This window comes from Artibeus jamaicensis, unplaced genomic scaffold (genome assembly GCF_021234435.1).
Source record: "Artibeus jamaicensis isolate MK-2021 breed Jamaican fruit bat unplaced genomic scaffold, CSHL_Jam_final contig_603, whole genome shotgun sequence".
NCBI lineage: Eukaryota > Metazoa > Chordata > Mammalia > Chiroptera > Phyllostomidae > Artibeus > Artibeus jamaicensis.
Window position 1 is genome coordinate 5549232 of NW_026521904.1, and position 8092 is coordinate 5557323.

At 43.6% G+C, this 8092-nt stretch overlaps 1 pseudogene; it reads right to left on the minus strand.

Annotated features, from left to right (window-relative positions):
• Positions 1-5589: 5589 nt before the first annotated feature.
• Positions 5590-5665, minus strand: LOC119065599 (uncharacterized; annotated as a pseudogene).
• Between the last annotated feature and the right edge of the window lie 2427 nt (positions 5666-8092).

An 8092-nucleotide genomic window follows, 5' to 3' on the forward strand; every position in this document is an offset into this window, starting at 1 on the left:
CTGTGAACAGAATTGAGAGCTTGGGCATGCGGATATATTTAAAAGACAGTCAGCCCCTGATTATGCATGAACAGAGAATACATGGGGCAACTGATATTTCCAGGACAGACAGTGCTGAGGTGGACAGGAACAAACGTGTCCTGAGTCCGAGAGACATGCAGAGGGCTGGGGTCCCAGTTAAAGAGGGAGCTACCACCCTTTTTCTCCTTGGATAAACAGTACCCTGCTAGTTTGGTAATGGGTACTTCAAAGAAAATACAGTGACGGAGGTACTATAGCATCAGCCGACTTACCATTAAACTACTAGAAGGTGGTCTTTGGCAGCGTTGGAGCAGAAATACGATTCCCTTGAGGAACTGGCATCTCTGGCTGCAGACAGAACAGCCTCTTATGTTTTGGCTGATTTGTCCTTGTTTCATCTCTGGCATCTGCAGGGGGAGATAGGCTATGCAGGTAGTAGACTAAGGAGAACCCCACTGGAAGCATGCCTCAGTACACCTTCTCACAGGGCCTTTTGGGAAAAGAACACTGTAAGTTCAATGAAGGGGGTGTGATGGGGGAAGAAAACCAGCAGCATGTGAATTATCTTGTGGCAATGTTAATATGGAATCCATTTCCAAAGAGAGATTAGCATGTGCCACCAAGGTTAACATGATGAAATAAATGGTGACAAGTCCTAAAAGCTATTAAACTAATTGTGTTCATTGTAGGTGATGGCTTTTCTTTATGATAAGAATTACAGGCAAATGGAGAAAATTAGAGAAAATACATTGCTGGCCTAAGCTTCATTCACTGAAGAACATGAAGATGGCATTTCTTTTGGCAAATGAAGTCCTTTTATTTTCCTGGATTTAACTCATCCATCTTCATCTTCAGTTCAACTTGTTCAGTGGCTGTGTCTGGCTGGGTCCCTTTTGCTTTCCCCTGGGACAGGCTCCACTCAAACACTCAGTTAATCATTGGGTGTTTAATTGCCACCACTTTTGCCACTTCCTGGCAGACTCAGGCTCCCTTGTGCAAGGAAGTGGGCCAAATGTCATTCATCTTCTTGGCTGTCCATGTCTTCTACAACTCTGCAAGTAAACAGAGGTGGAGTTTTTAAATGGGGAGCAGGGTGAGGTGGAAAGGCCCGTGTGCTAACCCCTATCTGAAGATGCTCACAGAGTAGACTGCTCAGTGCAGTGCCTGCCATGAAACAGCAGTTCATACCTACCACCTTCCTGAGAAGACCAAAAATAGTGACGGCACGAGGGAATACAGCAGAGACGTACCCTACACAGATGCAGACTTAAAGTTCAACTACAAACTGCTGGGCCAAGAGAGGAGGCAGGGGGAGATTTTTAAATGGCCATTTAAATGCTCTCTGTGCTTCTGCCCATGAGCCCCTTAGTGGTCATTTGTGTGGGTAGGAGGGAGACGTGAAAGGGAGCCCTCACCTCTGTTCTGCCCTCGTGTCGGGTCTCAGTTCCTGCCTCTCACAATTTGAGACCCCAAATACTAAGTGTAATTCCCAGCTTTAAAAAATATATGTTTTTTGTACAGTAGGGTTCTTAGATACAAGCCAACTACACATCTAGTTTTTGACCCAAAAAAAGCATTAATTTATCCTGAGTTGGCCAGAAGAAAAAACAGATTCCATATTGGACATTCTGAGCAGTGGTGTATTTGTCTCCAATGTGGCACATGAACACTGCCCCTCAAGATATAGTTAGAGGTTGATTTCAGAGACTTTGAAGACTAATTTTGACTCCTTGCAACTGTTATCTCAAGAGCAACCCCCAGGTCAGACATACAGCACCTTACAGAGGAGGATACTCTGACCAGCGCTTAGTAAACTTAGATTACTGTCCACTCTGATGTGCTCAGTCAGCTCCTCTCAGTCCTGCACCCCCTGTTCTAGTGACCTGTGATTCTTCCCATCTCTGTTGTATATTGCATCTGAAGTAATTAGATGGAGAGGGAGAAGGGGGTGATGGAAAGGAGGGAAGTATAGGAGCAGAATCAACTAGAGAAAAGGAACTAACCTTGCTTTGCTGACTGTTCCCCATCCTGGAAGAAAGCTACACTGTGTTTGGCCCTTTCCACTCAGAACAGACTTAAAAATTCCAGACAAGGAAGTGAGCTTCTGTGGAAGAAACCCAGACAGTAGTTCCAGCTTAGTGATGAACAAGCCTTGGAGGACAGGCCAGAGGCCAGTGACAGTGATGCTGACAGGGCCACCCTGCCTCTGCTCCAGAAGTGCAGGAGACTGTCCTCACATACTCTTTGGCAGGGTCCAGTGGAAACTTTCAGAGCAGCAGCAGCAGCAGAGGCAGCAACTGGTGCCAAGCCCCATTTCCATCCTCCTATGGCAGCTGCCTTCAAACTGGGGCTCAAGTACGCCGAAGGGTCTACTGATTTTTCATTCATGAAATGTCCATAAATGATCTAAAGAGAATCCACTTCCAGAGTCTTAAAGTCCAAGAACAGATTTCTAAAATCATCTCATAAAAATTCCCATGGACCACTCACCCATCATAATCTCAACATGGAGCATTTCTCTGGGGTGTAAAAACCTCCTTGATTAAAAAAAAGAGAGGGGGGGGATATTAATGTACTGGTTTCCTGAGAGCTTCTTTAATGATTCGTCGAGGCAACACTGCCCCTCAGGGCCTCCTGTCTTTCCCTGTCTTGTACATATCTCTGTTCAGGGTGAGGGTGGCCCATGTAGAGAAGCTCTAGATTTAGAACAAACACAGCAGGATAGGTTAGCGGTGCTAAATTTTACAGGATTTCTTTTAGATTCAGTCTGCATTATTCGGTAATTAAACCTATCTTATCAAACCACCTCATGAAATATTTATTCTAATTATAGTTCTTATCTTATAAAATGTTTAATCTTTTATAACTCCTACAAAAACAAACTTTTAAACTGAAGATGAAGCATTTAGATGTCAACTTTTTTTTTTTTCAATGGGGTATGTATTTCTTTAAAGTTGTTTTAGGAGGTACGTGTGTAAAAATGTTTGGAGACCATTGACCCAAGGAATCTCGGGCCCTACACCATGGTCTCATTCATATGCACTCCTTCCATCTTCCAGTGCTGAGCTACTGGTGTGATGTTACCAGCCATGTGTGGTTAGTGAGGACTTGACATGTGGCTAGTATGATTGAGAAATTTAATTTAAATTTATTTTAATTTTACTTCTAAAAATGACAGGTGGCTAGTGGCTGCTACATTCGACAGTGCAGACATAGGATACTTACATCATCAAGGGAAGTTCTACTGAACAGCACTGGTCTGGAGTCTCCTGGCAACCGTTGTGGCTTCTAGGAGCAAGTGTAGCTCCAGGAAAAGCTGTGACTTGGTAAAAACATTTAATTTTTTGAAAAGGTAGTTCAAGCACATGATGCAAAATTCAAAAGGTGCAAAATGGCTTACAGGGTGAAGTTAGTATCTTTTCTACTTTTGTCCCCAGTTTCTCCCTTACCAGTTTCTTGTGATTCCTTCCAAAGGCATTCTACTCACACGCAAGTATAAGTATATGCATCTCTGGCGGTTTTAAAGCATAGCCACAAATATTCTTTGACATTCCTCTGACTGAGAGGTGAGGTTTATGTCCCTTCTCCTTGAGTTTGGGTGAGCTTGTGACTACATCAGCCATTACAATATGGAGACATAATGTAACTGACTGCCCATTCAAGGTCCAAAAGGCAATACAGCTTCCACTTTTGCTAGAATACTCACTCTTAGCATCCTGAGCTGCAATGTGAGAATTTCAGCTATTCTATGAGCACCATGCTAAAGAGACCACATGCAAGCATATAGGCCTGACACTCCCTCCAGTGTATTATTTATTTCAGATATTGCATTCTGTATTTCTGATTGGTTCTTTTGTATGATTTCTATATTTTTTATATGCTGTTGAGTATCTTTATAATCATTAAGCTATCTGATAAATTGCTTGCCTCCATTTCATCTAGCTCTTAGTCTGGGGAATTCATTTGGGGTCTGTTTATTTATCTTCTCATTTTTGCTGCTTCTTTGTATTTGTTTCAATGTATTAGGTAGATTTTCAAAGACTTTTGTGTAGGCCGTTGTCAGATGCTGCTTGTGACTGGCCCTGGTCAATCTGTTTGGAACTATCAGTGATCCACAGCATGTGGCTCCCTCTGCTTGGCCTGTCTGTGTGCAGACAGAACCAGGCTGCTCACCAAGGCCAGCTTGTATCAGCACTGAGTCTGGGGGAGAGTCAGATGAAATCTCACAGAGCTCCCAGAGATCTTCCTTAGTTGTAAACTAATCAATGATATAACCTCAAGCTGTAATCAGCAGCCTGGCTTAACTCCCCAGAATGGGGCAGAGTAATTCTTGCAGGCAGGACTACTGCTTCCACTCAGGCCGATGCCACTCAGAGAGGAGTGCTCTGCCTGAGAAAGATGGGCTCTGCAGTGTGGGGAATGACTCAGCAGAGGAATCCTGGTGGCTGTTTCTTCAGTTCTCTCCTCAGAGCCACCAGCCCCAGCCTCTCTCTTCATGCGTCTATAATGCACTCTGCCCTCCTTCTTCCTGTGCCCAGGGTAAGTGGCTGCATATGAAATTTTGAGTTTTGACCTTTTAAGAGACTGAGTTTCCAGCCATCTCTCCCTTGCAGAGAGAAACCCTGCTGCTTTTCACAGCTGGATGTTATCTGGGTTCCTTTCCAGCTCTGGGGCCATAGGCTGGGGAGCCCAGCTTGGGGTTTATAACCCACACTTCTCAGAGGGAACCCCCTGGCCACTGAAATATCCCTCTGAAACTTCACCTGCCACCCTCAGGAGCCCAGCCAGCCCTCTTGCACTTCCTCTGCACTGGTGAAGAGTGGTTTCTTCTGTCTATCCATGGTTATGGGCTCCTTTCCAGCTAGTGGTTATTAACAATGATATCTCTACAATTTAGTTGTAATTCCAGATTGGTCCTGAGGGAAGGTTAGTGTAGTTTTCACTTATTCTTCTATCATCTTGGATCTGCCTCAACACTCCCAAGTAATTCATACTTCAGCCATAAAAGCCAAGGTGCCAGACTCAAGAGTGCAAAGCCATCTTGGGTTGGATTCCTGTGACTTATGAGAGGAGATTTGCAATTTGATTGGATAGTTTGGTAAAAACTTAGTAACAGATACTTTTTTAAAAAGCAATGAAAAATTAAGTAACCCCAGGAAAAACAAAGTTGACCCATAAAAGAATATCATCTTTACAGGGTCCAGCTATGAGTACTTAAGTCACAGTAGTGCAAACACTAAATATTGATTTAGCCAAAAGTGGCGATATAACTTTAGCCAAAAGTGGGAGGATGGAAATGTGCATGAGGAAAGTGCATAAAAGCAATGGAAAGTGTTTAAAATGGCCTTAGCCAGGTGGCTCAGTTGTTCGGAGCATTATCCTATACACCAAAAGGTGTAGATTTGATCCCTGGTCAGGGCACATATCTAGATTGCAGGTTTGATCCCTGGTTGGGGCATGTATGGGAGGCAACAATTCAATGTTTCTCTCTCTCTCTCTCTCTCTCTCTCTGTCTCTCTCCTGTCCTAGGTGAGTATTAACAAATAAAAAATAAAAACAAATGGAAGTATATTATTGAAGAAGCTAAAAATACCTGTATTATCTAGTAATGGACTATAGAAATGATCCCTGAAAGTATAGTCTTAAAATACCTGTATTATCTAGAAGTACAGACACAAATTACAGAAGAAACAGCTGAGAGATAATAATGCATATGTATGCCAATGGGAATGATCCGATAGAGAGGCAGACGCTGATGGGGAATGATGGAGTGAACAGGGAGAGTCCACCTGGAGCACCAGTGGACTGGTTGCCTTTGATGGGGTGCAAATACAACTGACCAGAGGGGAGGAGAAGAGGACAACAGCATAAATGTGTAGATCTAAGATGGAAAAATGAGGCAATTTATATTTGATAGCTTCTCTTTTCTTAATGAAATATGAAGAGAGTTCATTACCTGAGAGTAAGGAGAAGGAAGGATTGTGGAAATTTTAAAGGTTAAAAACATATGAAAAATGGCCTCTAGAAATGCGAATGCTGTTAAACATGGTAATGTTGCTTAAGCAGTTTTCAGGACTGCTTTGGGGTCTGCAATCATGAACTTAGAGTGAAAGCAGTCTACTTACATGGCTTTTCCATAGTAATACTAAGTCATTTGAATAAAGACATGGAGAAATGGATGGTTGGATCCAATTAGTGTATGTAGGTTCTATACTAGAAGATTAGGGGATTCTGAGAATGAGAGTTTTTGAAGGGAGTGTATACTGTGATGGACTCTGTACCCTAAGCTGCACAAAAAGAGTAGCACTGGCAGTGACTGATGGACAGTAAAAAATGATGGAACCAGTAGAGTTGAAGAATTGTTGCAGTGGACACTTAAGCAAGTGCATTAAAGAGAGGAAGATGTGGGAGACGGTGGCATTGAGCTTGCAGAGACCTGACAATTTCTGGTGATGACAAGGTTCAAATGATGACCTTGAGGAGGGATAGAGGAAGAAATGGTCATTAGAGATGAGAAGGTCAAGGTAACTGAGAAGCCAGGGTACTGGATGGGGCATCAGTGTGGTCAGCTTTACTGAGAGTGACAAAAGGGGCAATGCAGGGCAGAAGATGGAGCTCCGGCCCTCAGTGAGTGAGGACATGGGCTCCAGGGAAAGTCAGGCAGCAGGACCCTAACCAGCGGGAGCTTCTTATGAGGGAATAGGAACTGGGGCCTGGGAGCCAAGTGGAGGCACCAACAGTACCTCTTGGCCTTGAAGTTCATGAACTTTAAAATCGGTTGTTCCAGAGAGAGCTGCAAGAACACAGTGTTCTTGGGGCTAGCCAGGCTCTAAGACAAGGAGGAAGAGAAAAGATTGTTACAGCCTGAGGATGTGTCAGAATTTTTGATTAGACAAGGTGAGAGTGGGGGAAGATTCCAGAAGATACAATGGGAATGTTTGGGAGGAAATGAAGGTCAAATGGAAACTGGGTCAAATCAGGTGATGAGCAAAGCAGGAAAGAGATGCATGTCCAGGTGATATACAGATGACTGGAAAAGTCTGCTCTTCTGGTGATGACAGAGGAAAATGGAAACCAGGTCATGCAAATCCCCTGCTTAAAACCCTCCAATTTGGCTCTGGCTGGTGTAGCTCAGTGGATTGAGTGCAGGCTGTGAACCAAGGGATCATGGTTTGATTCCTAGTCAGGGCACATGCCTGGGTTGCAGGCCAGTTCCCAGTGGTGGACACACTTGAGGCAACCATACATTGATATATCTCTCCTTCTCTCCTTCCCTTCCCCTCTAAAGATAAATGAATAAGATCTTAAAAAAAAAAACCTCCAATAGCATTTTGTCACACATATAACATAACTGAACTCCTGACAAGACTCTACGAGGCTCTATATCAATGCTCCTCAAATCGTGGATCCTAGACCAGCAGCATCACCTGGAACTTGTCAGAAATGCTAATTCTTGGGTCCCACCTCAGTGCTACTGATTCAGAGAGTCTGGGGGTGGGACCCAGGAATCTTTCTAAGCAGCTCTACTCTCTGTGATTCTGATGCACACTAAGTTCGAGCATCATTGGCCCTTCCCTTCCTCTGTGACCTCTGAGTTTCCTAATTTACTACACTTTAGCCTCTATGGCCTTCTTTCTTTCTGTTCCCAAGATCATACTCTTCTCAGGGCTTTTGCTCTAGATGTGTTATCTGCCAGCAATGTCCCCAGACAGCCTTGTGGCCCCCATCTCTCACTGCGTGAGCACCCGTGCAGACAAACACTCCCTGAGCATTGCATCTCACCCCCAACTCCAGTCGTTTTCTGATCCATGATGGTCTTATTTCTTCAGGCATTTACCACTTCCATAATCCTGTTGTTTATGTCTCTCATCCCTACTAGGATATGAACTGCAAGAGAATTGGGAACTTCTCTCCTCTTTTACCACTATATCCCCAGTACCTAAAACAGATCCTGTTGCATGGAGAGATACTCAACAATTATTTGCTGAATAAATGAATGAATGACTCAGAAATTATGGGATGAATCCTGTTAGTTCTTAGACTTGGATATACAAGTGAGTCTTTTCCAATG